Source organism: Doryrhamphus excisus, linkage group LG9 (genome assembly GCF_037039965.1).
Source record: "Doryrhamphus excisus strain RoL-2023G ecotype Guam linkage group LG9, RoL_Dexc_Guam_v1.1, whole genome shotgun sequence".
In the NCBI taxonomy this organism is placed as follows: Eukaryota; Metazoa; Chordata; class Actinopteri; order Syngnathiformes; family Syngnathidae; genus Doryrhamphus; species Doryrhamphus excisus.
The window spans coordinates 14,630,001-14,650,000 of record NC_136365.1 but is presented as its reverse complement, the minus strand read 5'-3'; the positions used below and the strand labels follow the sequence as shown (position 1 = coordinate 14,650,000).

At 51.9% G+C, this 20,000-nt stretch overlaps 66 non-coding genes and 8 pseudogenes across 66 annotated transcripts; all 74 read left to right on the top strand.

Annotated features, from left to right (window-relative positions):
* The first annotated feature begins 28 nt into the window (after positions 1-28).
* LOC144901010 (5S ribosomal RNA) lies at positions 29-147 on the top strand. Its single transcript, XR_013629199.1, has one exon. It is a non-coding gene; the product is annotated as a 5S ribosomal RNA (ribosomal RNA).
* A 130-nt stretch (positions 148-277) lies between these two features.
* LOC144900509 (5S ribosomal RNA) lies at positions 278-396 on the top strand. The gene has a single exon (XR_013628772.1). It is a non-coding gene; the product is annotated as a 5S ribosomal RNA (ribosomal RNA).
* A 130-nt stretch (positions 397-526) lies between these two features.
* LOC144900308 (5S ribosomal RNA) lies at positions 527-645 on the top strand. Its single transcript, XR_013628643.1, has one exon. It is a non-coding gene; the product is annotated as a 5S ribosomal RNA (ribosomal RNA).
* A 146-nt stretch (positions 646-791) lies between these two features.
* On the top strand, positions 792-910 carry LOC144900118 (5S ribosomal RNA). The gene has a single exon (XR_013628452.1). It is a non-coding gene; the product is annotated as a 5S ribosomal RNA (ribosomal RNA).
* A 130-nt stretch (positions 911-1,040) lies between these two features.
* On the top strand, positions 1,041-1,160 carry LOC144900386 (5S ribosomal RNA). Its single transcript, XR_013628718.1, has one exon. It is a non-coding gene; the product is annotated as a 5S ribosomal RNA (ribosomal RNA).
* A 130-nt stretch (positions 1,161-1,290) lies between these two features.
* Positions 1,291-1,409, top strand: LOC144899917 (5S ribosomal RNA). The gene has a single exon (XR_013628252.1). It is a non-coding gene; the product is annotated as a 5S ribosomal RNA (ribosomal RNA).
* A 130-nt stretch (positions 1,410-1,539) lies between these two features.
* LOC144900945 (5S ribosomal RNA) lies at positions 1,540-1,658 on the top strand. The gene has a single exon (XR_013629133.1). It is a non-coding gene; the product is annotated as a 5S ribosomal RNA (ribosomal RNA).
* Positions 1,659-1,804: 146 nt separating this feature from the next.
* LOC144899941 (5S ribosomal RNA) lies at positions 1,805-1,923 on the top strand. The gene has a single exon (XR_013628276.1). It is a non-coding gene; the product is annotated as a 5S ribosomal RNA (ribosomal RNA).
* A 362-nt stretch (positions 1,924-2,285) lies between these two features.
* Positions 2,286-2,404, top strand: LOC144900498 (5S ribosomal RNA). Its single transcript, XR_013628771.1, has one exon. It is a non-coding gene; the product is annotated as a 5S ribosomal RNA (ribosomal RNA).
* A 130-nt stretch (positions 2,405-2,534) lies between these two features.
* Positions 2,535-2,653, top strand: LOC144900409 (5S ribosomal RNA). Its single transcript, XR_013628741.1, has one exon. It is a non-coding gene; the product is annotated as a 5S ribosomal RNA (ribosomal RNA).
* Positions 2,654-2,943: 290 nt separating this feature from the next.
* LOC144900562 (5S ribosomal RNA) lies at positions 2,944-3,052 on the top strand (annotated as a pseudogene).
* A 123-nt stretch (positions 3,053-3,175) lies between these two features.
* Positions 3,176-3,294, top strand: LOC144900226 (5S ribosomal RNA). Its single transcript, XR_013628561.1, has one exon. It is a non-coding gene; the product is annotated as a 5S ribosomal RNA (ribosomal RNA).
* A 130-nt stretch (positions 3,295-3,424) lies between these two features.
* Positions 3,425-3,543, top strand: LOC144900327 (5S ribosomal RNA). Its single transcript, XR_013628662.1, has one exon. It is a non-coding gene; the product is annotated as a 5S ribosomal RNA (ribosomal RNA).
* A 130-nt stretch (positions 3,544-3,673) lies between these two features.
* On the top strand, positions 3,674-3,792 carry LOC144900487 (5S ribosomal RNA). The gene has a single exon (XR_013628770.1). It is a non-coding gene; the product is annotated as a 5S ribosomal RNA (ribosomal RNA).
* Positions 3,793-3,922: 130 nt separating this feature from the next.
* On the top strand, positions 3,923-4,041 carry LOC144900910 (5S ribosomal RNA). Its single transcript, XR_013629098.1, has one exon. It is a non-coding gene; the product is annotated as a 5S ribosomal RNA (ribosomal RNA).
* Positions 4,042-4,171: 130 nt separating this feature from the next.
* Positions 4,172-4,290, top strand: LOC144900852 (5S ribosomal RNA). Its single transcript, XR_013629039.1, has one exon. It is a non-coding gene; the product is annotated as a 5S ribosomal RNA (ribosomal RNA).
* Positions 4,291-4,420: 130 nt separating this feature from the next.
* LOC144900838 (5S ribosomal RNA) lies at positions 4,421-4,539 on the top strand. Its single transcript, XR_013629025.1, has one exon. It is a non-coding gene; the product is annotated as a 5S ribosomal RNA (ribosomal RNA).
* Positions 4,540-4,669: 130 nt separating this feature from the next.
* LOC144900837 (5S ribosomal RNA) lies at positions 4,670-4,788 on the top strand. The gene has a single exon (XR_013629024.1). It is a non-coding gene; the product is annotated as a 5S ribosomal RNA (ribosomal RNA).
* Positions 4,789-4,918: 130 nt separating this feature from the next.
* On the top strand, positions 4,919-5,037 carry LOC144900716 (5S ribosomal RNA). Its single transcript, XR_013628903.1, has one exon. It is a non-coding gene; the product is annotated as a 5S ribosomal RNA (ribosomal RNA).
* A 146-nt stretch (positions 5,038-5,183) lies between these two features.
* On the top strand, positions 5,184-5,292 carry LOC144900572 (5S ribosomal RNA; annotated as a pseudogene).
* A 130-nt stretch (positions 5,293-5,422) lies between these two features.
* On the top strand, positions 5,423-5,541 carry LOC144900338 (5S ribosomal RNA). The gene has a single exon (XR_013628673.1). It is a non-coding gene; the product is annotated as a 5S ribosomal RNA (ribosomal RNA).
* Positions 5,542-5,903: 362 nt separating this feature from the next.
* LOC144899993 (5S ribosomal RNA) lies at positions 5,904-6,022 on the top strand. The gene has a single exon (XR_013628328.1). It is a non-coding gene; the product is annotated as a 5S ribosomal RNA (ribosomal RNA).
* Positions 6,023-6,152: 130 nt separating this feature from the next.
* LOC144900408 (5S ribosomal RNA) lies at positions 6,153-6,271 on the top strand. Its single transcript, XR_013628740.1, has one exon. It is a non-coding gene; the product is annotated as a 5S ribosomal RNA (ribosomal RNA).
* Positions 6,272-6,561: 290 nt separating this feature from the next.
* Positions 6,562-6,670, top strand: LOC144900561 (5S ribosomal RNA; annotated as a pseudogene).
* A 123-nt stretch (positions 6,671-6,793) lies between these two features.
* LOC144900225 (5S ribosomal RNA) lies at positions 6,794-6,912 on the top strand. The gene has a single exon (XR_013628560.1). It is a non-coding gene; the product is annotated as a 5S ribosomal RNA (ribosomal RNA).
* Positions 6,913-7,042: 130 nt separating this feature from the next.
* On the top strand, positions 7,043-7,161 carry LOC144900326 (5S ribosomal RNA). The gene has a single exon (XR_013628661.1). It is a non-coding gene; the product is annotated as a 5S ribosomal RNA (ribosomal RNA).
* Positions 7,162-7,291: 130 nt separating this feature from the next.
* LOC144900476 (5S ribosomal RNA) lies at positions 7,292-7,410 on the top strand. The gene has a single exon (XR_013628768.1). It is a non-coding gene; the product is annotated as a 5S ribosomal RNA (ribosomal RNA).
* A 130-nt stretch (positions 7,411-7,540) lies between these two features.
* On the top strand, positions 7,541-7,659 carry LOC144900909 (5S ribosomal RNA). Its single transcript, XR_013629097.1, has one exon. It is a non-coding gene; the product is annotated as a 5S ribosomal RNA (ribosomal RNA).
* A 130-nt stretch (positions 7,660-7,789) lies between these two features.
* LOC144900841 (5S ribosomal RNA) lies at positions 7,790-7,908 on the top strand. Its single transcript, XR_013629028.1, has one exon. It is a non-coding gene; the product is annotated as a 5S ribosomal RNA (ribosomal RNA).
* A 130-nt stretch (positions 7,909-8,038) lies between these two features.
* LOC144900072 (5S ribosomal RNA) lies at positions 8,039-8,157 on the top strand. Its single transcript, XR_013628407.1, has one exon. It is a non-coding gene; the product is annotated as a 5S ribosomal RNA (ribosomal RNA).
* Positions 8,158-8,287: 130 nt separating this feature from the next.
* On the top strand, positions 8,288-8,406 carry LOC144900836 (5S ribosomal RNA). Its single transcript, XR_013629023.1, has one exon. It is a non-coding gene; the product is annotated as a 5S ribosomal RNA (ribosomal RNA).
* Positions 8,407-8,536: 130 nt separating this feature from the next.
* On the top strand, positions 8,537-8,655 carry LOC144900715 (5S ribosomal RNA). Its single transcript, XR_013628902.1, has one exon. It is a non-coding gene; the product is annotated as a 5S ribosomal RNA (ribosomal RNA).
* Positions 8,656-8,801: 146 nt separating this feature from the next.
* LOC144900571 (5S ribosomal RNA) lies at positions 8,802-8,910 on the top strand (annotated as a pseudogene).
* Positions 8,911-9,040: 130 nt separating this feature from the next.
* Positions 9,041-9,159, top strand: LOC144900337 (5S ribosomal RNA). The gene has a single exon (XR_013628672.1). It is a non-coding gene; the product is annotated as a 5S ribosomal RNA (ribosomal RNA).
* Positions 9,160-9,521: 362 nt separating this feature from the next.
* LOC144899992 (5S ribosomal RNA) lies at positions 9,522-9,640 on the top strand. The gene has a single exon (XR_013628327.1). It is a non-coding gene; the product is annotated as a 5S ribosomal RNA (ribosomal RNA).
* A 130-nt stretch (positions 9,641-9,770) lies between these two features.
* On the top strand, positions 9,771-9,889 carry LOC144900407 (5S ribosomal RNA). Its single transcript, XR_013628739.1, has one exon. It is a non-coding gene; the product is annotated as a 5S ribosomal RNA (ribosomal RNA).
* A 290-nt stretch (positions 9,890-10,179) lies between these two features.
* On the top strand, positions 10,180-10,288 carry LOC144900570 (5S ribosomal RNA; annotated as a pseudogene).
* A 130-nt stretch (positions 10,289-10,418) lies between these two features.
* LOC144900390 (5S ribosomal RNA) lies at positions 10,419-10,537 on the top strand. Its single transcript, XR_013628722.1, has one exon. It is a non-coding gene; the product is annotated as a 5S ribosomal RNA (ribosomal RNA).
* Positions 10,538-10,899: 362 nt separating this feature from the next.
* Positions 10,900-11,018, top strand: LOC144900464 (5S ribosomal RNA). Its single transcript, XR_013628766.1, has one exon. It is a non-coding gene; the product is annotated as a 5S ribosomal RNA (ribosomal RNA).
* A 130-nt stretch (positions 11,019-11,148) lies between these two features.
* Positions 11,149-11,257, top strand: LOC144900500 (5S ribosomal RNA; annotated as a pseudogene).
* Positions 11,258-11,387: 130 nt separating this feature from the next.
* Positions 11,388-11,506, top strand: LOC144900297 (5S ribosomal RNA). Its single transcript, XR_013628631.1, has one exon. It is a non-coding gene; the product is annotated as a 5S ribosomal RNA (ribosomal RNA).
* A 130-nt stretch (positions 11,507-11,636) lies between these two features.
* On the top strand, positions 11,637-11,755 carry LOC144900717 (5S ribosomal RNA). Its single transcript, XR_013628904.1, has one exon. It is a non-coding gene; the product is annotated as a 5S ribosomal RNA (ribosomal RNA).
* Positions 11,756-11,901: 146 nt separating this feature from the next.
* On the top strand, positions 11,902-12,020 carry LOC144900453 (5S ribosomal RNA). Its single transcript, XR_013628765.1, has one exon. It is a non-coding gene; the product is annotated as a 5S ribosomal RNA (ribosomal RNA).
* A 130-nt stretch (positions 12,021-12,150) lies between these two features.
* LOC144900443 (5S ribosomal RNA) lies at positions 12,151-12,269 on the top strand. The gene has a single exon (XR_013628764.1). It is a non-coding gene; the product is annotated as a 5S ribosomal RNA (ribosomal RNA).
* Positions 12,270-12,415: 146 nt separating this feature from the next.
* LOC144900957 (5S ribosomal RNA) lies at positions 12,416-12,534 on the top strand. Its single transcript, XR_013629145.1, has one exon. It is a non-coding gene; the product is annotated as a 5S ribosomal RNA (ribosomal RNA).
* Positions 12,535-12,664: 130 nt separating this feature from the next.
* Positions 12,665-12,783, top strand: LOC144900986 (5S ribosomal RNA). Its single transcript, XR_013629174.1, has one exon. It is a non-coding gene; the product is annotated as a 5S ribosomal RNA (ribosomal RNA).
* Positions 12,784-12,913: 130 nt separating this feature from the next.
* LOC144900432 (5S ribosomal RNA) lies at positions 12,914-13,032 on the top strand. Its single transcript, XR_013628763.1, has one exon. It is a non-coding gene; the product is annotated as a 5S ribosomal RNA (ribosomal RNA).
* Positions 13,033-13,162: 130 nt separating this feature from the next.
* LOC144900043 (5S ribosomal RNA) lies at positions 13,163-13,281 on the top strand. The gene has a single exon (XR_013628378.1). It is a non-coding gene; the product is annotated as a 5S ribosomal RNA (ribosomal RNA).
* A 130-nt stretch (positions 13,282-13,411) lies between these two features.
* LOC144900757 (5S ribosomal RNA) lies at positions 13,412-13,530 on the top strand. Its single transcript, XR_013628944.1, has one exon. It is a non-coding gene; the product is annotated as a 5S ribosomal RNA (ribosomal RNA).
* A 146-nt stretch (positions 13,531-13,676) lies between these two features.
* Positions 13,677-13,795, top strand: LOC144899918 (5S ribosomal RNA). Its single transcript, XR_013628253.1, has one exon. It is a non-coding gene; the product is annotated as a 5S ribosomal RNA (ribosomal RNA).
* Positions 13,796-13,925: 130 nt separating this feature from the next.
* LOC144900396 (5S ribosomal RNA) lies at positions 13,926-14,044 on the top strand. The gene has a single exon (XR_013628728.1). It is a non-coding gene; the product is annotated as a 5S ribosomal RNA (ribosomal RNA).
* Positions 14,045-14,174: 130 nt separating this feature from the next.
* On the top strand, positions 14,175-14,283 carry LOC144900480 (5S ribosomal RNA; annotated as a pseudogene).
* A 146-nt stretch (positions 14,284-14,429) lies between these two features.
* LOC144900421 (5S ribosomal RNA) lies at positions 14,430-14,548 on the top strand. The gene has a single exon (XR_013628753.1). It is a non-coding gene; the product is annotated as a 5S ribosomal RNA (ribosomal RNA).
* Positions 14,549-14,678: 130 nt separating this feature from the next.
* Positions 14,679-14,797, top strand: LOC144900933 (5S ribosomal RNA). Its single transcript, XR_013629121.1, has one exon. It is a non-coding gene; the product is annotated as a 5S ribosomal RNA (ribosomal RNA).
* A 130-nt stretch (positions 14,798-14,927) lies between these two features.
* Positions 14,928-15,046, top strand: LOC144900206 (5S ribosomal RNA). Its single transcript, XR_013628541.1, has one exon. It is a non-coding gene; the product is annotated as a 5S ribosomal RNA (ribosomal RNA).
* Positions 15,047-15,176: 130 nt separating this feature from the next.
* Positions 15,177-15,295, top strand: LOC144900756 (5S ribosomal RNA). The gene has a single exon (XR_013628943.1). It is a non-coding gene; the product is annotated as a 5S ribosomal RNA (ribosomal RNA).
* Positions 15,296-15,441: 146 nt separating this feature from the next.
* On the top strand, positions 15,442-15,560 carry LOC144900944 (5S ribosomal RNA). The gene has a single exon (XR_013629132.1). It is a non-coding gene; the product is annotated as a 5S ribosomal RNA (ribosomal RNA).
* A 130-nt stretch (positions 15,561-15,690) lies between these two features.
* LOC144900754 (5S ribosomal RNA) lies at positions 15,691-15,809 on the top strand. The gene has a single exon (XR_013628941.1). It is a non-coding gene; the product is annotated as a 5S ribosomal RNA (ribosomal RNA).
* Positions 15,810-15,955: 146 nt separating this feature from the next.
* On the top strand, positions 15,956-16,074 carry LOC144899884 (5S ribosomal RNA). The gene has a single exon (XR_013628219.1). It is a non-coding gene; the product is annotated as a 5S ribosomal RNA (ribosomal RNA).
* A 130-nt stretch (positions 16,075-16,204) lies between these two features.
* Positions 16,205-16,323, top strand: LOC144900220 (5S ribosomal RNA). Its single transcript, XR_013628555.1, has one exon. It is a non-coding gene; the product is annotated as a 5S ribosomal RNA (ribosomal RNA).
* A 146-nt stretch (positions 16,324-16,469) lies between these two features.
* Positions 16,470-16,588, top strand: LOC144900138 (5S ribosomal RNA). Its single transcript, XR_013628473.1, has one exon. It is a non-coding gene; the product is annotated as a 5S ribosomal RNA (ribosomal RNA).
* Positions 16,589-16,718: 130 nt separating this feature from the next.
* On the top strand, positions 16,719-16,837 carry LOC144900657 (5S ribosomal RNA). Its single transcript, XR_013628844.1, has one exon. It is a non-coding gene; the product is annotated as a 5S ribosomal RNA (ribosomal RNA).
* Positions 16,838-16,967: 130 nt separating this feature from the next.
* LOC144900413 (5S ribosomal RNA) lies at positions 16,968-17,086 on the top strand. Its single transcript, XR_013628745.1, has one exon. It is a non-coding gene; the product is annotated as a 5S ribosomal RNA (ribosomal RNA).
* Positions 17,087-17,216: 130 nt separating this feature from the next.
* On the top strand, positions 17,217-17,335 carry LOC144899953 (5S ribosomal RNA). Its single transcript, XR_013628288.1, has one exon. It is a non-coding gene; the product is annotated as a 5S ribosomal RNA (ribosomal RNA).
* Positions 17,336-17,465: 130 nt separating this feature from the next.
* LOC144900063 (5S ribosomal RNA) lies at positions 17,466-17,584 on the top strand. Its single transcript, XR_013628398.1, has one exon. It is a non-coding gene; the product is annotated as a 5S ribosomal RNA (ribosomal RNA).
* A 130-nt stretch (positions 17,585-17,714) lies between these two features.
* On the top strand, positions 17,715-17,833 carry LOC144900003 (5S ribosomal RNA). The gene has a single exon (XR_013628338.1). It is a non-coding gene; the product is annotated as a 5S ribosomal RNA (ribosomal RNA).
* Positions 17,834-17,963: 130 nt separating this feature from the next.
* On the top strand, positions 17,964-18,082 carry LOC144900406 (5S ribosomal RNA). The gene has a single exon (XR_013628738.1). It is a non-coding gene; the product is annotated as a 5S ribosomal RNA (ribosomal RNA).
* A 290-nt stretch (positions 18,083-18,372) lies between these two features.
* LOC144900592 (5S ribosomal RNA) lies at positions 18,373-18,481 on the top strand (annotated as a pseudogene).
* Positions 18,482-18,604: 123 nt separating this feature from the next.
* On the top strand, positions 18,605-18,723 carry LOC144899964 (5S ribosomal RNA). The gene has a single exon (XR_013628299.1). It is a non-coding gene; the product is annotated as a 5S ribosomal RNA (ribosomal RNA).
* Positions 18,724-18,869: 146 nt separating this feature from the next.
* On the top strand, positions 18,870-18,988 carry LOC144900753 (5S ribosomal RNA). Its single transcript, XR_013628940.1, has one exon. It is a non-coding gene; the product is annotated as a 5S ribosomal RNA (ribosomal RNA).
* Positions 18,989-19,134: 146 nt separating this feature from the next.
* Positions 19,135-19,253, top strand: LOC144900015 (5S ribosomal RNA). The gene has a single exon (XR_013628350.1). It is a non-coding gene; the product is annotated as a 5S ribosomal RNA (ribosomal RNA).
* A 130-nt stretch (positions 19,254-19,383) lies between these two features.
* LOC144900342 (5S ribosomal RNA) lies at positions 19,384-19,502 on the top strand. The gene has a single exon (XR_013628677.1). It is a non-coding gene; the product is annotated as a 5S ribosomal RNA (ribosomal RNA).
* A 130-nt stretch (positions 19,503-19,632) lies between these two features.
* Positions 19,633-19,751, top strand: LOC144900411 (5S ribosomal RNA). Its single transcript, XR_013628743.1, has one exon. It is a non-coding gene; the product is annotated as a 5S ribosomal RNA (ribosomal RNA).
* A 130-nt stretch (positions 19,752-19,881) lies between these two features.
* On the top strand, positions 19,882-20,000 carry LOC144900752 (5S ribosomal RNA). The gene has a single exon (XR_013628939.1). It is a non-coding gene; the product is annotated as a 5S ribosomal RNA (ribosomal RNA).

Genomic DNA, 20,000 nt, shown 5'->3' with positions numbered 1-20,000 from the left:
AAAAAGGATTTTTCCAAAATGAGCAAGGGCTTACGGCCATACTACCCTGAGAACGCCCGATCTCGTCCGATCTCGAAAGCTAAGCAGGGGCGGGCCTGGTTAGTACTTGGATGGGAGACCGCCTGGGAATACCAGGTGCTGTAAGCTTTTTATGCTTTCTGCTCTCGCCTGACGGAAGAGGGCGCTCTTTCCCACTTGTTGGGGAAAGCAATGATTTTTGTGGGAATCCTGTTGGCCAGTGTCGCCTTCAAAAAGGATTTTTCCAAAATGAGCAAGGGCTTACGGCCATACTACCCTGAGAACGCCCGATCTCGTCCGATCTCGGAAGCTAAGCAGGGGCGGGCCTGGTTAGTACTTGGATGGGAGACCGCCTGGGAATACCAGGTGCTGTAAGCTTTTTATGCTTTCTGCTGTCGCCTGACGGAAGAGGGCGCTCTTTCCCACTCTTTGGGGAAAGCAATGATTTTTGTGGGAATCCTGTTGGCCAGTGTCGCCTTCAAAAAGGATTTTTCCAAAATGAGTAAGTGCTTACGGCCATACTACCCTGAGAACGCCTGATCTCGTCTGATCTCGGAAGCTAAACAGGGGCGGGCCTGGTTAGTACTTGGATGGGAGACCGCCTGGGAATACCAGGTGCCTTAAGCTTTTTATGCTGTAAGCTTTTTATGCTTTCTGCTCTCGCCTGACGGAAGAGGGCGCTCTTTCCCACTTGTTGGGGGAAGCAATGATTTTTGTGGGAATCCTGTTGGCCAGTGTCGCCTTCAAAAAGGATTTTTCCAAAATGAGCAAGGGCTTACGGCCATACTACCCTGAGAACGCCCGATCTCGTCCGATCTCGGAAGCTAAGCAGGGGCGGGCCTGGTTAGTACTTGGATGGGAGACCGCCTGGGAATACCAGGTGCTCTAAGCTTTTTATGCTTTCTGCTCTCGCCTGACGGAAGTGGGCGCTCTTTCCCACTTGTTGGGGGAAGCAATGATTTTTGTGGGAATCTTGTTGGCCAGTGTCGCCTTCAAAAAGGATTTTTCCAAACTGAGCAAGGGCTTACGGCCATACTACCCTGAGAATGCCCGATCTCGTCCAATCTCGGAAGCTAAGCAGGGGGGGGGCCTGGTTAGTACTTGGATGGGAGACCGCCTGGGAATACCAGGTGCTGTAAGCTTTTTATGCTTTCTGCTCTCCCCTGACGGAAGAGGGCGCTCTTTCCCACTTGTTGGGGAAAGCAATGATTTTTGTGGGAATCCTGTTGGCCAGTGTCGCCTTCAAGAAGGATTTCTCCAAAATGAGCAAGGGCTTACGGCCATACTACCCTGAGAACGCCCGATCTCGTCCGATCTCGGAAGCTAAGCAGGGGCGGGCCTGGTTAGTACTTGGATGGGAGACCGCCTGGGAATACCAGGTGCTGTAAGTGTTTTATGCTTTCTGCTCTCGCCTGACGGAAGAGGGCGCTCTGTCCCACTTGTTGGGGGAAGCAATGATTTTTGTGGGAATCCTGTTGGCCAGTGTTGCCTTCAAAAAGGATTTTTCCAAAATGAGCAAGGGCTTACGGCCATACTACCCTGAGAACGACCGATCTCATCCGATCTCGGAAGCTAAGCAGGGGCGGGCCTGGTTAGTACTTGGATGGGAGACCGCCTGGGAATACCAGGTGCTGTAAGCCTTTTATGCTGTAAGCTTTTTATGCTTTCTGCTCTCCCCTGACGGAAGAGGGCGCTCTTTCCCACTCTTTGGGGAAAGCAATGATTTTTGTGGGAATCCTGTTGGCCAGTGTCGCCTTCAAAAAGGATTTTTCCAAACTGAGCAAGGGCTTACGGCCATACTACCCTGCGAACGCCTGATCTCGTCCGATCTCGGAAGCTAAGCAGGGGCGGGCCTGGTTAGTACTTGGATGGGAGACCACCTGGGAATACCAGGTGCTGTAAGCTTTTTATGCTTTCTGCTCTCGCCTGACGGAGAAGGGCGCTCATTCCCACTCTTTGGGGAAAGCAATGATTTTTGTGGGAATCCTGTTGGCCAGTGTCGCCTTCAAAAAGGATTTTTCCAAAAAGAGCAAGGGCTTACGGCGTTACTACCTTGAGAACCCCCGATCTCGGAAGCTCAGCAGGGGTGGGACTGGTTAGTATTTGGATGGGAGACCGCCTGGGAATACCAGGTGCTGTAAGCTTTTTCTGCTCTCGCCTGACGGAAGAGGGCGCTCTTTCCCACTTGTTGGGGAAAGCAATGATTTTTGTGGGAATCCTGTTGGCCAGTGTCGCCTTCAAAAAGGATTTTTCCAAAGCAAGCAAGGGCTTACGGCCATACTACCCTGAGAACGCCCGATCTCGTCCGATCTCGGAAGCTAAGCAGGGGCGGGCCTGGTTAGTACTTGGATGGGAGACCGCCTGGGAATACCAGGTGCTGTAAGCTTTTAATGCTTTCTGCTCTCGCCTGACGGAAGAGGGCGCTCTTTCCCACTTGTTGGGGGAAGCAATGATTTTTGTGGGAATCCTGTTGGCCAGTGTCGCCTTCAAAAAGGATTTTTCCAAAATGCGTACGTGCTTACGGCCATACTACCCTGAGAACGACTGATCTCGTCTGATCTCGGAAGCTAAGCAGGGGCGGGCCTGGTTAGTACTTGGATGGGAGACCGCCTGGGACTACCAGGTGCTGTAAGCTTTTTATGCTTTCTGCTCTCCCCTGACGGAAGACGGCGCTTTTTCCCACTTGTTGGGGAAAGCAATGATTTTTGTGGGAATCCTTTTGGCCAGTGTCGCCTTCAAAAAGGATTTTTGAAGGCTTTCTCGAGACCACCTGGGAATACCAGGTGCTGTAAGCTTTTTATGCTTTCTGCTCTCGCCTGACGGAGGAGGGCGCTCTTTCCCACTCTTTGGGGAAAGCAATGATTTTTGTGGGAATCCTGTTGGCCAGTGTCGCCTTCAAAAAGGATTTTTCCAAAATGAGCAAGGGCTTACGGCCATACTACCCTGAGAACCCCCGATCTCGGAAGCTCAGCAGGGGTGGGACTGGTTAGTATTTGGATGGGAGACCGCCTGGGAATACCAGGTGCTGTAAGCTTTTTCTGCTCTCGCCTGACGGAAGAGGGCGCTCTTTCCCACTTGTTGGGGAAAGCAATGATTTTTGTGGGAATCCTGTTGGCCAGTGTCGCCTTCAAAAAGGATTTTTCCAAAGCAAGCAAGGGCTTACGGCCATACTACCCTGAGAAAGCCCGATCTCGTCCGATCTTGGAAGCTAAGCAGGGGCGGGCCTGGTTAGTACTTGGATGGGAGACCGCCTGGGAATACCAGGTGCTGTAAGCTTTTTATGCTTTCTGCTCTCGCCTGACGGAAGAGGGCGCTCTTTCCCACTTGTTGGGGAAAGCAATGATTTTTGTGGGAATCCTGTTGGCCAGTGTCGCCTTCAAAAAGGATTTTTCCAAAATGAGCAAGGCCTTACGGCCATACTACCCTGAGAACGCCAGATCTCGTCCGATCTCGGAAGCTAAGCAGGGGCGGGCCTGGTTAGTACTTGAATGGGAGACCGCCTGGGAATACCAGGTGCTGTAAGCTTTTTATGCTTTCTCCTCTCGCCTGACGGAAGAGGGCGCTCTTTCCCACTCTTTGGGGAAAGCAATGATTTTTGTGGGAATCCTGTTGGCCAGTGTCGCCTTCAAAAAGGATTTTTCCAAAATGAGCAAGGGCTTACGGCCATACTACCCTGAGAACGCCCGATCTCGTCCGATCTCGGAAGCTAAGCAGGGGCGGGCCTGGTTAGTACTTGGATGGGAGACCGCCTGGGAATACCAGGTGCTGTAAGCTTTTTATGCTTTCTGCTCTCCCCTGACGGAAGACGGCGCTTTTTCCCACTTGTTGGGGAAAGCAATGATTTTTGTGGGAATCCTTTTGGCCAGTGTTGCCTTCAAAAAGGATTTTTCCAAATTTGGCAAGGGCTTACGGCCATACTACCCTGAGAATGCCCGATCTCGTCCGATCTCGGAAGCTAAGCAGGGGCGGGCCTGGTTAGTACTTGGATGGGAGACCGCCTGGGAATACCAGGTGCTGTAAGCTTTTTATGCTTTCTGCTCTCGCCTGACGGAAGAGGGCGCTCTTTCCCACTTGTTGGGGGAAGCAATGATTTTTGTGGGAATCCTGTTGGCCAGTGTCGCCTTCAAAAAGGATTTTTCCAAAATGAGCAAGGGCTTACGGCCATACTACCCTGACAACGCCCGATCTCGTCCGATCTCGGAAGCTAAGCAGGGGCGGGCCTGGTTAGTACTTGGATGGGAGACCGCCTGGGAATACCAGGTGCTGTAAGCTTTTTATGCTTTCTGCTCTCGCCTGACGGAAGAGGGCGCTCTTTCCCACTTGTTGGGGAAAGCAATGATTTTTGTGGGAATCCTGTTGGCCAGTGTCGCCTTCAAAAAGGATTTTTCCAAAATGAGCAAGGGCTTACGGCCATACTACCCTGAGAACGCCCGATCTCGTCCGATCTCGGAAGCTAAGCAGGGGCGGGCCTGGTTAGTACTTGGATGGGAGACCGCCTGGGAATACCAGGTGCTGTAAGCGTTTTATGCTTTCTGCTCTCGCCTGACGGAAGAGGGCGCTCTTTCCCACTCTTTGGGGAAAGCAATGATTTTTGTGGGAATCCTGTTGGCCAGTGTCGCCTTCAAAAAGGATTTTTCCAAAATGAGCAAGGGCTTACGGCCATACTACCCTGAGAACGCCCGATCTCGTCCGATCTCGGAAGCTAAGCAGGGGCGGGCCTGGTTAGTACTTGGATGGGAGACCGCCTGGGAATACCAGGTGCTGTAAGCGTTTTATGCTTTCTGCTCTCGCCTGACGGAAGAGGGCGCTCTTTCCCACTCTTTGGGGAAAGCAATGATTTTTGTGGGAATCCTGTTGGCCAGTGTCGCCTTCAAAAAGGATTTTTCCAAAATGAGCAAGGGCTTACGGCCATACTACCCTGAGAACGCCCGATCTCGTCTGATCTCGGAAGCTAAGCAGGGGCGGGCCTGGTTAGTACTTGGATGGGAGACCACCTGGGAATACCAGGTGCTGTAAGCTTTTTATGCTGTAATCTTTTTATGCTTTCTGCTCTCGCCTGACGGAAGAGGGCGCTCTTTCCCACTTGTTGGGGAAAGCAATGATTTTTGTGGGAATCCTGTTGGCCAGTGTCGCCTTCAAAAAGGATTTTTCCAAAATGAGCAAGGGCTTACGGCCATACTACCCTGAGAACCCCCGATCTCGGAAGCACAGCAGGGGCGGGACTGGTTAGTACTTGGATGGGAGACCGCCTGGGAATACCAGGTGCTGTAAGCTTTTTATGCTTTCTGCTCTCGCCTGACGGAAGAGGGCGCTCTTTCCCACTCTTTGGGGAAAGCAATGATTTTTGTGGGAATCCTGTTGGCCAGTGTCGCCTTCAAAAAGGATTTTTCCAAAATGAGCAAGGGCTTACGGCCATACTACCCTGAGAACGCCCGATCTCGTCCGATCTCGGAAGCTAAGCAGGGGCGGGCCTGGTTAGTACTTGGATGTAAGACCGCCTGGGAATACCAGGTGCTGTAAGCGTTTTATGCTTTCTGCTCTCGCCTGACGGAAGAGGGCGCTCTTTCCCACTCTTTGGGGAAAGCAATGATTTTTGTGGGAATCCTGTTGGCCAGTGTCGCCTTCAAAAAGGATTTTTCCAAAAAGAGCAAGGGCTTACGGCGTTACTACCTTGAGAACCCCCGATCTCGGAAGCTCAGCAGGGGTGGGACTGGTTAGTATTTGGATGGGAGACCGCCTGGGAATACCAGGTGCTGTAAGCTTTTTCTGCTCTCGCCTGACGGAAGAGGGCGCTCTTTCCCACTTGTTGGGGAAAGCAATGATTTTTGTGGGAATCCTGTTGGCCAGTGTCGCCTTCAAAAAGGATTTTTCCAAAGCAAGCAAGGGCTTACGGACATACTACCCTGAGAACGCCCGATCTCGTCCGATCTCGGAAGCTAAGCAGGGGCGGGCCTGGTTAGTACTTGGATGGGAGACCGCCTGGGAATACCAGGTGCTGTAAGCTTTTAATGCTTTCTGCTCTCGCCTGACGGAAGAGGGCGCTCTTTCCCACTTGTTGGGGGAAGCAATGATTTTTGTGGGAATCCTGTTGGCCAGTGTCGCCTTCAAAAAGGATTTTTCCAAAATGCGTACGTGCTTACGGCCATACTACCCTGAGAACGACTGATCTCGTCTGATCTCGGAAGCTAAGCAGGGGCGGGCCTGGTTAGTACTTGGATGGGAGACCGCCTGGGACTACCAGGTGCTGTAAGCTTTTTATGCTTTCTGCTCTCCCCTGACGGAAGACGGCGCTTTTTCCCACTTGTTGGGGAAAGCAATGATTTTTGTGGGAATCCTTTTGGCCAGTGTCGCCTTCAAAAAGGATTTTTGAAGGCTTTCTCGAGACCACCTGGGAATACCAGGTGCTGTAAGCTTTTTATGCTTTCTGCTCTCGCCTGACGGAGGAGGGCGCTCTTTCCCACTCTTTGGGGAAAGCAATGATTTTTGTGGGAATCCTGTTGGCCAGTGTCGCCTTCAAAAAGGATTTTTCCAAAATGAGCAAGGGCTTACGGCCATACTACCCTGAGAACCCCCGATCTCGGAAGCTCAGCAGGGGTGGGACTGGTTAGTATTTGGATGGGAGACCGCCTGGGAATACCAGGTGCTGTAAGCTTTTTCTGCTCTCGCCTGACGGAAGAGGGCGCTCTTTCCCACTTGTTGGGGAAAGCAATGATTTTTGTGGGAATCCTGTTGGCCAGTGTCGCCTTCAAAAAGGATTTTTCCAAAGCAAGCAAGGGCTTACGGCCATACTACCCTGAGAAAGCCCGATCTCGTCCGATCTTGGAAGCTAAGCAGGGGCGGGCCTGGTTAGTACTTGGATGGGAGACCGCCTGGGAATACCAGGTGCTGTAAGCTTTTTATGCTTTCTGCTCTCGCCTGACGGAAGAGGGCGCTCTTTCCCACTTGTTGGGGAAAGCAATGATTTTTGTGGGAATCCTGTTGGCCAGTGTCGCCTTCAAAAAGGATTTTTCCAAAATGAGCAAGGCCTTACGGCCATACTACCCTGAGAACGCCAGATCTCGTCCGATCTCGGAAGCTAAGCAGGGGCGGGCCTGGTTAGTACTTGAATGGGAGACCGCCTGGGAATACCAGGTGCTGTAAGCTTTTTATGCTTTCTCCTCTCGCCTGACGGAAGAGGGCGCTCTTTCCCACTCTTTGGGGAAAGCAATGATTTTTGTGGGAATCCTGTTGGCCAGTGTCGCCTTCAAAAAGGATTTTTCCAAAATGAGCAAGGGCTTACGGCCATACTACCCTGAGAACGCCCGATCTCGTCCGATCTCGGAAGCTAAGCAGGGGCGGGCCTGGTTAGTACTTGGATGGGAGACCGCCTGGGAATACCAGGTGCTGTAAGCTTTTTATGCTTTCTGCTCTCCCCTGACGGAAGACGGCGCTTTTTCCCACTTGTTGGGGAAAGCAATGATTTTTGTGGGAATCCTTTTGGCCAGTGTTGCCTTCAAAAAGGATTTTTCCAAATTTGGCAAGGGCTTACGGCCATACTACCCTGAGAATGCCCGATCTCGTCCGATCTCGGAAGCTAAGCAGGGGCGGGCCTGGTTAGTACTTGGATGGGAGACCGCCTGGGAATACCAGGTGCTGTAAGCTTTTTATGCTTTCTGCTCTCGCCTGACGGAAGAGGGCGCTCTTTCCCACTTGTTGGGGGAAGCAATGATTTTTGTGGGAATCCTGTTGGCCAGTGTCGCCTTCAAAAAGGATTTTTCCAAAATGAGCAAGGGCTTACGGCCATACTACCCTGACAACGCCCGATCTCGTCCGATCTCGGAAGCTAAGCAGGGGCGGGCCTGGTTAGTACTTGGATGGGAGACCGCCTGGGAATACCAGGTGCTGTAAGCTTTTTATGCTTTCTGCTCTCGCCTGACGGAAGAGGGCGCTCTTTCCCACTTGTTGGGGAAAGCAATGATTTTTGTGGGAATCCTGTTGGCCAGTGTCGCCTTCAAAAAGGATTTTTCCAAAATGAGCAAGGGCTTACGGCCATACTACCCTCAGAACGCCCGATCTCGTCCGATCTCGGAAGCTAAGCAGGGGCGGGCCTGGTTAGTACTTGGATGGGAGACCGCCTGGGAATACCAGGTGCTGTAAGCGTTTTATGCTTTCTGCTCTCGCCTGACGGAAGAGGGCGCTCTTTCCCACTCTTTGGGGAAAGCAATGATTTTTGTGGGAATCCTGTTGGCCAGTGTCGCCTTCAAAAAGGATTTTTCCAAAATGAGCAAGGGCTTACGGCCATACTACCCTGAGAACGCCCGATCTCGTCCGATCTCGGAAGCTAAGCAGGGGCGGGCCTGGTTAGTACTTGGATGGGAGACCGCCTGGGAATACCAGGTGCTGTAAGCGTTTTATGCTTTCTGCTCTCGCCTGACGGAAGAGGGCGCTCTTTCCCACTCTTTGGGGAAAGCAATGATTTTTGTGGGAATCCTGTTGGCCAGTGTCGCCTTCAAAAAGGATTTTTCCAAAATGAGCAAGGGCTTACGGCCATACTACCCTGAGAACGCCCGATCTCGTCTGATCTCGGAAGCTAAGCAGGGGCGGGCCTGGTTAGTACTTGGATGGGAGACCACCTGGGAATACCAGGTGCTGTAAGCTTTTTATGCTGTAATCTTTTTATGCTTTCTGCTCTCGCCTGACGGAAGAGGGCGCTCTTTCCCACTTGTTGGGGAAAGCAATGATTTTTGTGGGAATCCTGTTGGCCAGTGTCGCCTTCAAAAAGGATTTTTCCAAAATGAGCAAGGGCTTACGGCCATACTACCCTGAGAACCCCCGATCTCGGAAGCACAGCAGGGGCGGGACTGGTTAGTACTTGGATGGGAGACCGCCTGGGAATACCAGGTGCTGTAAGCTTTTTATGCTTTCTGCTCTCGCCTGACGGAAGAGGGCGCTCTTTCCCACTCTTTGGGGAAAGCAATGATTTTTGTGGGAATCCTGTTGGCCAGTGTCGCCTTCAAAAAGGATTTTTCCAAAATGAGCAAGGGCTTACGGCCATACTACCCTGAGAACGCCCGATCTCGTCCGATCTCGGAAGCTAAGCAGGGGCGGGCCTGGTTAGTACTTGGATGTAAGACCGCCTGGGAATACCAGGTGCTGTAAGCGTTTTATGCTTTCTGCTCTCGCCTGACGGAAGAGGGCGCTCTTTCCCACTCTTTGGGGAAAGCAATGATTTTTGTGGGAATCCTGTTGGCCAGTGTCGCCTTCAAAAAGGATTTTTCCAAAAAGAGCAAGGGCTTACGGCGTTACTACCTTGAGAACCCCCGATCTCGGAAGCTCAGCAGGGGTGGGACTGGTTAGTATTTGGATGGGAGACCGCCTGGGAATACCAGGTGCTGTAAGCTTTTTCTGCTCTCGCCTGACGGAAGAGGGCGCTCTTTCCCACTTGTTGGGGAAAGCAATGATTTTTGTGGGAATCCTGTTGGCCAGTGTCGCCTTCAAAAAGGATTTTTCCAAAGCAAGCAAGGGCTTACGGACATACTACCCTGAGAACGCCCGATCTCGTCCGATCTCGGAAGCTAAGCAGGGGCGGGCCTGGTTAGTACTTGGATGGGAGACCGCCTGGGAATACCAGGTGCTGTAAGCTTTTTATGCTTTCTGCTCTCGCCTGACGGAAGAGGGCGCTCTTTCCCACTTGTTGGGGGAAGCAATGATTTTTGTGGGAATCCTGTTGGCCAGTGTCGCCTTCAAAAAGGATTTTTCCAAAATGCGTACGTGCTTACGGCCATACTACCCTGAGAACGACTGATCTCGTCTGATCTCGGAAGCTAAGCAGGGGCGGGCCTGGTTAGTACTTGGATGGGAGACCGCCTGGGACTACCAGGTGCTGTAAGCTTTTTATGCTTTCTGCTCTCCCCTGACGGAAGACGGCGCTTTTTCCCACTTGTTGGGGAAAGCAATGATTTTTGTGGGAATCCTTTTGGCCAGTGTCGCCTTCAAAAAGGATTTTTGAAGGCTTTCTCGAGACCACCTGGGAATACAAGGTGCTGTAAGCTTTTTATGCTTTCTGCTCTCGCCTGACGGAGGAGGGCGCTCTTTCCCACTCTTTGGGGAAAGCAATGATTTTTGTGGGAATCCTGTTGGCCAGTGTCGCCTTCAAAAAGGATTTTTCCAAAAAGAGCAAGGGCTTACGGCCATACTACCCTGAGAACCCCCGATCTCGGAAGCACAGCAGGGGCGGGACTGGTTAGTACTTGGATGGGAGACCGCCTGGGAATACCAGGTGCTGTAAGCTTTTTATGCTTTCTGCTCTCGCCTGACGGAAGAGGGCGCTCTTTCCCACTTGTTGGGGGAAGCAATGATTTTTGTGGGAATCCTGTTGGCCAGTGTCGCCTTCAAAAAGGATTTTTCCAAACTGAGCAAGGGCTTACGGCCATACTACCCTGCGAACGCCTGATCTCGTCCGATCTCGGTAGCTAAGCAGGGGCGGGCCTGGTTAGTACTTGGGTGGGAGACCACCTGGCAATACCAGGTGCTGTAAGCTTTTTATGCTTTCTGCTCTCGCCTGACGGAGGAGGGCGCTCATTCCCACTCTTTGGGGAAAGCAATGATTTTTGTGGGAATCCTGTTGGCCAGTGTCGCCTTCAAAAAGGATTTTTCCAAAAAGAGCAAGGGCTTACGGCGTTACTACCTTGAGAACCCCCGATCTCGGAAGCTCAGCAGGGGTGGGACTGGTTAGTATTTGGATGGGAGACCGCCTGGGAATACCAGGTGCTGTAAGCTTTTTCTGCTCTCGCCTGACGGAAGAGGGCGCTCTTTCCCACTTGTTGGGGAAAGCAATGATTTTTGTGGGAATCCTGTTGGCCAGTGTCGCCTTCAAAAAGGATTTTTCCAAAGCAAGCAAGGGCTTACGGCCATACTACCCTGAGAACGCCCGATCTCGTCCGATCTCGGAAGCTAAGCAGGGGCGGGCCTGGTTAGTACTTGGATGGGAGACCGCCTGGGAATACCAGGTGCTGTAAGCTTTTAATGCTTTCTGCTCTCGCCTGACGGAAGAGGGCGCTCTTTCCCACTTGTTGGGGGAAGCAATGATTTTTGTGGGAATCCTGTTGGCCAGTGTCGCCTTCAAAAAGGATTTTTCCAAACTAAGCAAGGGCTTACGGCCATACTACCCTGAGAACGTCCGATCTCGGAAGCTAAGCAGGGGCGGGCCTGGTTAGTACTTGGATGGGAGACCGCCTGGGAATACCAGGTGCTGTAAGCTTTTTATGCTTTCTTCTCTCGCCTGACGGAAGAGGGCGCTCTTTCCCACTTGTTGGGGAAAGCAATGATTTTTGTGGGAATCCTGTTGGCCAGTGTCGCCTTCAAAAAGGATTTTTCCAAAATGAGCAAGGGCTTACGGCCATACTACCCTGAGAACGCCAGATCTCGTCCAATCTCGGAAGCTAAGCAGGGGCGGGCCTGGTTAGTACTTGGATGGGAGACCGCCTGGGAATACCAGGTGCTGTAAGCTTTTTATGCTTTCTGCTCTCGCCTGACGGAAGAGGGCGCTCTTTCCCACTTGTTGGGGGAAGCAATGATTTTTGTGGGAATCCTGTTGGCCAGTGTCGCCTTCAAAAAGGAATTTTCCAAAGTGAGCAAGGGCTTACGGCCATACTACCCTGAGAACGCCCGATCTCGTCCGATCTCGGAAGCTAAGCAGGGGCGGGCCTGGTTAGTACTTGGATGGGGGACCGCCTGGGAATACCAGGTGCTGTAAGCTTTTTATGCTGTAAGCTTTTTATGCTTTCTGCTCTCCCCTGACGGAAGAGGGCGCTCTTTCCCACTTGTTGGGGAAAGCAATGATTTTTGTGGGAATCCTGTTGGCCAGTGTCGCCTTCAAAAAGGATTTTTCCAAAATGAGCAAGGGCTTACGGCCATACTACCCTGAGAACGCCCGATCTCGTCCGATCTCGGAAGCTAAGCAGGGGCGGGCCTGGTTAGTACTTGGATGGGAGACCGCCTGGGAATACCAGGTGCTGTAAGCTTTTTATGCTTTCTGCTCTCGCCTGACGGAAGAGGGCGCTCTTTCCCATTCTTTGGGGAAAGCAATGATTTTTGTGGGACTCCTGTTGGCCAGTGTCGCCTTCAAAAAGGATTTTTCCAAAATGAGCAAGGGCTTACGGCCATACTACCCTGAGAACGCCCGATCTCGTCCGATCTCGGAAGCTAAGCAGGGGCGGGCCTGGTTAGTACTTGGATGGGAGACCGCCTGGGAATACCAGGTGCTGTAAGCTTTTTATGCTGTAAGCTTTTTTTGCTTTCTGCTCTCGCCTGACGGAAGAGGGCGCTCTTTCCCACTTGTTGGGGAAAGCAATGATTTTTGTGGGAATCCTGTTGGCCAGTGTCGCCTTCAAAAAGGATTTTTCCAAAATGAGCAAGGGCTTACGGCCATACTACCCTGAGAACGCCTGATCTCGTCCGATCTCGGAAGCTAAGCAGGGGCGGGCCTGGTTAGTACTTGGATGGGAGACCGCCTGGGAATACCAGGTGCTGTAAGCTTTTTATGCTTTCTGCTCTCGCCTGACGGAAGAGGGCGCTCTTTCCCACTCTTTGGGGAAAGCAATGATTTTTGTGGGAATCCTGTTGGCCAGTGTCGCCTTCAAAAAGGATTTTTCCAAAATGAGCAAGGGCTTACGGCCATACTACCCTGAGAACGCCCGATCTCGTCCGATCTCGGAAGCTAAGCAGGGGCGGACCTGGTTAGTACTTGGATGGGGGACCGCCTGGGAATACCAGGTGCTGTAAGCTTTTTATGCTTTCTGCTCTCGCCTGACGGAAGAGGGCGCTCTTTCCCACTCTTTGGGGAAAGCAATGATTTTTGTGGGAATCCTGTTGGCCAGTGTCGCCTTCAAAAAGGATTTTTCCAAAATGATCAAGGGCTTACGGCCATACTACCCTGAGAACGCCCGATCTCGTCCGATCTCGGAAGCTAAGCAGGGGCGGGCCTGGTTAGTACTTGGATGGGAGACCGCCTGGGAATACCAGGTGCTGTAAGCTTTTTATGCTTTCTGCTCTCGCCTGACGGAAGAGGGTGCTCTTTCCCACTTGTTGGGGGAAGCAATGATTTTTGTGGGAATCCTGTTGGCCAGTGTCGCCTTCAAAAAGGATTTTTCCAAAATGAGCAAGGGCTTGCGGCCATACTACCCTGAGAACGCCTGATCTCGTCTGATCTCGGAAGCTAAGCAGGGGCGGGCCTGGTTAGTACTTGGATGGGAGACCGCCTGGGAATACCAGGTGCTGTAAGCTTTTTATGCTTTCTGCTCTCGCCTGACGGAAGAGGGCGCTCTTTCCCACTCTTTGGGGAAAGCAATGATTTTTGTGGGAATCCTGTTGGCCAGTGTCGCCTTCAAAAAGGATTTTTCCAAAATGAGCAAGGGCTTACGGCCATACTACCCTGAGAACGCCCGATCTCGTCTGATCTCGGAAGCTAAGCAGGGGCGGGCCTGGTTAGTACTTGGATGGGAGACCGCCTGGGAATACCAGGTGCTGTAAGCTTTTTATGCTGTAAGCTTTTTATGCTTTCTGCTCTCGCCTGACGGAAGAGGGCGCTCTTTCCCACTTGTTGGGGAAAGCAATGATTTTTGTGGGAATCCTGTTGGCCAGTGTCGCCTTCAAAAAGGATTTTTCCAAAATGAGCAAGGGCTTACGGCCATACTACCCTGAGAACGCCCGATCTCGTCCGATCTCGGAAGCTAAGCAGGGGCGGGCCTGGTTAGTACTTGGATGGGAGACCGCCTGGGAATACCAGGTGCTGTAAGATTTTTATGCTTTCTGCTCTCGCCTGACGGAAGAGGGCGCTCTTTCCCACTCTTTGGGGAAAGCAATGATTTTTGTGGGAATCCTGTTGGCCAGTGTCGCCTTCAAAAAGGATTTTTCCAAAATGAGCCAGGGCTTACGGCCATACTACCCTGAGAACGCCCGATCTCGTCCGATCTCGGAAGCTAAGCAGGGGCGGACCTGGTTAGTACTTGAATGGGAGACCGCCTCGGAATACCAGTTGCTGTAAGCTTTTTATGCTTTCTGCTCTCGCCTGACGGAAGAAGGCGCTCTTTCCCACTCTTTGGGGAAAGCAATGATTTTTGTGGGAATCCTGTTGGCCAGTGTCGCCTTCAAAAATGATTTTTCCAAAATGATCAAGGGCTTATGGCCATACTACCCTGAGAACGCCCGATCTCGGAAGCTAAGCAGGGGCGGGCCTGGTTAGTACTTGGATGGGAGACCGCCTGGGAATACCAGGTGCTGTAAGCTTTTTATGCTGTAAGCTTTTTTTGCTTTCTGCTCTCGCCTGACGGAAGAGGGCGCTCTTTCCCACTTGTTGGGGAAAGCAATGATTTTTGTGGGAATCCTGTTGGCCAGTGTCGCCTTCAAAAAGGATTTTTCCAAAATGAGCAAGGGCTTACGGCCATACTACCCTGAGAACGCCCGATCTCGTCCGATCTCGGAAGCTAAGCAGGGGCGGGCCTGGTTAGTACTTGGATGGGAGACCGCCTGGGAATACCAGGTGCTGTAAGCTTTTTATGCTTTCTGCTCTCGCCTGATGGAAGAGGGCGCTCTTTCCCACTCTTTGGGGAAAGCAATGATTTTTGTGGGAATCCTGTTGGCCAGTGTCGCCTTCAAAAAGGATTTTTCCAAAATGAGCAAGGGCTTACGGCCATACTACCCTGAGAACGCCCGATCTCGTCCGATCTCGGAAGCTAAGCAGGGGCGGACCTGGTTAGTACTTGGATGGGAGACCGCCTGGGAATACCAGGTGCTGTAAGCTTTTTATGCTTTCTGCTCTCGCCTGACGGAAGAGGGCGCTCTTTCCCACTCTTTGGGGAAAGCAATGATTTTTGTGGGAATCCTGTTGGCCAGTGTCGCCTTCAAAAAGGATTTTTCCAAAATGATCAAGGGCTTACGGCCATACTACCCTGAGAACGCCCGATGTCGTCCGATCTCGGAAGCTAAGCAGGGGCGGGCCTGGTTAGTACTTGGATGGGAGACCGCCTGGGAATACCAGGTGCTGTAAGCTTTTTATGCTTTCTGCTCTCGCCTGACGGAAGAGGGTGCTCTTTCCCACTTGTTGGGGGAAGCAATGATTTTTGTGGGAATCCTGTTGGCCAGTGTCGCCTTCAAAAAGGATTTTTCCGAAATGAGCAAGGGCTTACGGCCATACTACCCTGAGAACGCCCGATCTCGTCTGATCTCGGAAGCTAAGCAGGGGCGGGCCTGGTTAGTACTTGGATGGGAGACCGCCTGGGAATACCAGGTGCTGTAAGCTTTTTATGCTGTAAGCTTTTTATGCTTTCTGCTCTCGTCTGACGGAAGAGGGCGCTCTTTCCCACTTGTTGGGGAAAGCAATGATTTTTGTGGGAATCCTGTTGGCCAGTGTCGCCTTCAAAAAGGATTTTTCCAAAATGAGCAAGGGCTTACGGCCATACTACCCTGAGAACGCCCGATCTCGTCCGATCTCGGAAGCTAAGCAGGGGCGGGCCTGTTTAGTACTTGGATGGGAGACCGCCTGGGAATACCAGGTGCTGTAAGCTTTTTATGCTTTCTGCTCTCGCCTGACGGAAGAGGGCGCTCTTTCCCACTTGTTGGGGGAAGCAATGATTTTTGTGGGAATCCTGTTGGCCAGTGTCGCCTTCAAAAAGGATTTTTCCAAAATGAGCAAGGGCTTACGGCCATACTACCCTGAGAACGCCCGATCTCGTCTGATCTCGGAAGCTAAGCAGGGGCGGGCCTGGTTAGTACTTGGATGGGAGACCGCCTGGGAATACCAGGTGCTGTAAGCTTTTTATGCTGTAAGCTTTTTATGCTTTCTGCTCTCCCCTGACGGAAGAGGGCGCTCTTTCCCACTTGTTGGGGAAAGCAATGATTTTTGTGGGAATCCTGTTGGCCAGTGTCGCCTTCAAAAAGGATTTTTCCAAAATGAGCACGGGCTTACGGCCATACTACCCTGAGAACGCCCGATCTCGTCTGATCTCGGAAGCTAAGCAGGGGCGGGCCTGGTTAGTACTTGGATGGGAGACCGCCTGGGAATACCCGGTGCTGTAAGCGTTTTATGCTTTCTGCTCTCGCATGACGGAAGAGGGCGCTCTTTCCCACTTGTTGGGGGAAGCAATGATTTTTGTGGGAATCCTGTTGGCCAGTGTCGCCTTCAAAAAGGATTTTTCCAAAATGAGCAAGGGCTTACGGCCATACTACCCTGAGAACGACCGATCTCATTCGATCTCGGAAGCGAAGCAGGGGCGGGCCTGGTTAGTACTTGGATCGGAGACGGCCTGGGAATACCAGGTGCTGTAAGCCTTTTATGCTGTAAGCTTTTTATGGTTTCTGCTCTCCCCTGACGGAAGAGGGCGCTCTTTCCCACTTGTTGGGGAAAGCAATGATTTTTGTGGGAATCCTGTTGGCCAGTGTCGCCTTCAAAAAGGATTTTTCCAAATTGAGCAAGGGCTTACGGCCATACTACCCTGAGAACGCCCGATCTCGTCCGATCTCGGAAGCTAAGCAGGGGCGGGCCTGGTTAGTACTTGGATGAGAGACCGCCTGGGAATACCAGGTGCTGTAAGCGTTTTATGCTTTCTGCTCTCGCCTGACGGAAGAGGGCGCTCTTTCCCACTTGTTGGGGGAAGCAATGATTTTTGTGGGAATCCTGTTGGCCAGTGTCGCCTTCAAAAAGGATTTTTCCAAAATGAGCAAGGGCTTACGGCCATACTACCCTGAGAACGCCCGATCTCGTCCGATCTCGGAAGCTAAGCAGGGGTGGGCCTGGTTAGTACTTGGATGGGAGACCGCCTGGGAATACCAGGTGCTGTAAGCTCTTTATGCTTTCTGCTCTCGCCTGACGGAAGAGGGCGCTCTTTCCCACTTGTTGGGGGAAGCAATGATTTTTGTGGGAGTCCTGTTGGCCAGTGTCGCCTTCAAAAAGGATTTTTCCAAAATGAGCAAGGGCTAACGGCCATACTACCCTGAGAACGCCCGATCTCGTCCGATCTCGGAAGCTAAGCAGGGGCGGGCCTGGTTAGTACTTGGATGGGAGACCGCCTGGGAATACCATTTGCTGTAAGCTTTTTATGCTTTCTGCTCTCCCCTGACGGAAGAGGGCGCTCTTTCCCACTTGTTGGGGAAAGCAATGATTTTTGTGGGAATCCTGTTGGCCAGTGTCGCCTTCAAAAAGGATTTTTCCAAAATGAGCAAGGGCTTACGGCCATACTACCCTGAGAACGCCTGATCTCGTCCGATCTCGGAAGCTAAGCAGGGGCGGGCCTGGTTAGTACTTGGATGGGAGACCGCCTGGGAATACCAGGTGCTGTAAGCGTTTTATGCTTTCTGCTCTCGCCTGATGGAAGAGGGCGCTCTTTCCCACTTGTTGGGGGAAGCAATGATTTTTGTGGGAATCCTGTTGGCCAGTGTCGCCTTCAAAAAGGATTTTTCCAAAATGAGCAAGGGCTTACGGCCATACTACCATGAGAACGCCCGATCTCGTCCGATCTTGGAAGCTAAGCAGGGGTGGGCCTGGTTAGTACTTGGATGGGAGACCTCCTGGGAATACCAGGTGCTGTAAGCTTTTTATGCTTTCTGCTCTCGTCTGACGGAAGAGGGCGCTCTTTCCCACTCTTTGGGGAAAGCAATGATTTTTGTGGGAATCCTGTTGGCCAGTGTCGCCTTCAAAAAGGATTTTTCCAAAATGAGCAAGGGCTTACGGCCATACTACCCTGAGAACCTCCGATCTCGTCCGATCTCGGAAGCTAAGCAGGGGCGGGCCTGGTTAGTACTTGGATGGGAGACCGCCTGGGAATACCAGGTGCTGTAAGCTTTTTATGCTTTCTGCTCTCGCCTGACGGAAGAGGGCGCTCTTTCCCACTTGTTGGGGGAAGCAATGATTTTTGTGGGAATCCTGTTGGCCAGTGTCGCCTTCAAAAAGGATTTTTCCAAAATGCGTACGTGCTTACGGCCATACTACCCTGAGAACGACTGATCTCGTCTGATCTCGGAAGCTAAGCAGGGGCGGGCCTGGTTAGTACTTGGATGGGAGACCGCCTGGGACTACCAGGTGCTGTAAGCTTTTTATGCTTTCTGCTCTCCCCTGACGGAAGACGGCGCTTTTTCCCACTTGTTGGGGAAAGCAATGATTTTTGTGGGATTCCTTTTGGCCAGTGTCGCCTTCAAAAAGGATTTTTGAAGGTTTTCTCGAGACCACCTGGGAATACCAGGTGCTGTAAGCTTTTTATGCTTTCTGCTCTCGCCTGACGGAGGAGGGCGCTCTTTCCCACTCTTTGGGGAAAGCAATGATTTTTGTGGGAATCCTGTTGGCCAGTGTCGCCTTTAAAAAGGATTTTTCCAAAAAGAGCAAGGGCTTACGGCCATACTACCCTGAGAACCCCCGATCTCGGAAGCTCAGCAGGGGTGGGACTGGTTAGTATTTGGATGAGAGACCGCCTGGGAATACCAGGTGCTGTAAGCTTTTTCTGCTCTCGCCTGACGGAAGAGGGCGCTCTTTCCCACTTGTTGGGGAAAGCAATGATTTTTGTGGGAATCCTGTTGGCCAGTGTCGCCTTCAAAAAGGATTTTTCCAAAGCAAGCAAGGGCTTACGGCCATACTACCCTGAGAAAGCCCGATCTCGTCCGATCTCGGAAGCTAAGCAGGGGCGGGCCTGGTTAGTACTTGGATGGGAGACCGCCTGGGAATACCAGGTGCTGTAAGCTTTTTATGCTGTAAGCTTTTTATGCTTTCTGCTCTCCCCTGACGGAAGACGGCGCTTTTTCCCACTTGTTGGGGAAAGCAATGATTTTTGTGGGAATCCTTTTGGCCAGTGTCGCCTTCAAAAAGGATTTTTCCAAAATGAGCAAGGGCTTACGGCCATACTACCCTGAGAACGCCCGATCTCGTCTGATCTCGGAAGCTAAGCAGGGGCGGGCCTGGTTAGTACTTGGATGGGAGACCGCCTGGGAATACCAGGTGCTGTAAGCTTTTTATGCTGTAATCTTTTTATGCTTTCTGCTCTCGCCTGACGGAAGAGGGCGCTCTTTCCCACTTGTTGGGGAAAGCAATGATTTTTGTGGGAATCCTGTTGGCCAGTGTCGCCTTCAAAAAGGAATTTTCCAAAATGACCAAGGGCTTACGGCCATACTACCCTGAGAACGCCCGATCTCGTCCGATCTCGGAAGCTAAGCAGGGGCGGACCTGTTTAGTACTTGGATGGGAGACCGCCTGGGAATACCAGGTGCTGTAAGCTTTTTATGCTTTCTGCTCTCGCCTGACGGAAGAGGGCGCTCTTTCCCACTCTTTGGGGAAAGCAATGATTTTTGTGGGAATCCTGTTGGCCAGTGTCGCCTTCAAAAAGGATTTTTCCAAAATGATCAAGGGCTTACGGCCATACTACCCTGAGAACGCCCGATGTCGTCCAATCTCGGAAGCTAAGCAGGGGCGGGCCTGGTTAGTACTTGGATGGGAGCCCGCCTGGGAATACCAGGTGCTGTAAGCTTTTTATGCTTTCTGCTCTCGCCTGACGGAAGAGGGTGCTCTTTCCCACTTGTTGGGGGAAGCAATGATTTTTGTGGGAATCCTGTTGGCCAGTGTCGCCTTCAAAAAGGATTTTTCCAAAATGAGCAAGGGCTTACGGCCATACTACCCTGAGAACGCCCGATCTCGTCCGATCTCGGAAGCTAAGCAGGGGCGGGCCTGGTTAGTACTTGGATGGGAGACCGCCTGGGAATACCAGGTGCTGTAAGCTTTTTATGCTTTCTGCTCTCGCCTGACGGAAGAGGGCGCTCTTTCCCACTCTTTGGGGAAAGCAATGATTTTTGTGGGAATCCTGTTGGCCAGTGTCGCCTTCAAAAAGGATTTTTCCAAAATGAGCAAGGGCTTACGGCCATACTACCCTGAGAACGCCCGATCTCGTCTGATCTCGGAAGCTAAGCAGGGGCGGGCCTGGTTAGTACTTGGATGGGAGACCGCCTGGGAATACCAGGTGCTGTAAGCT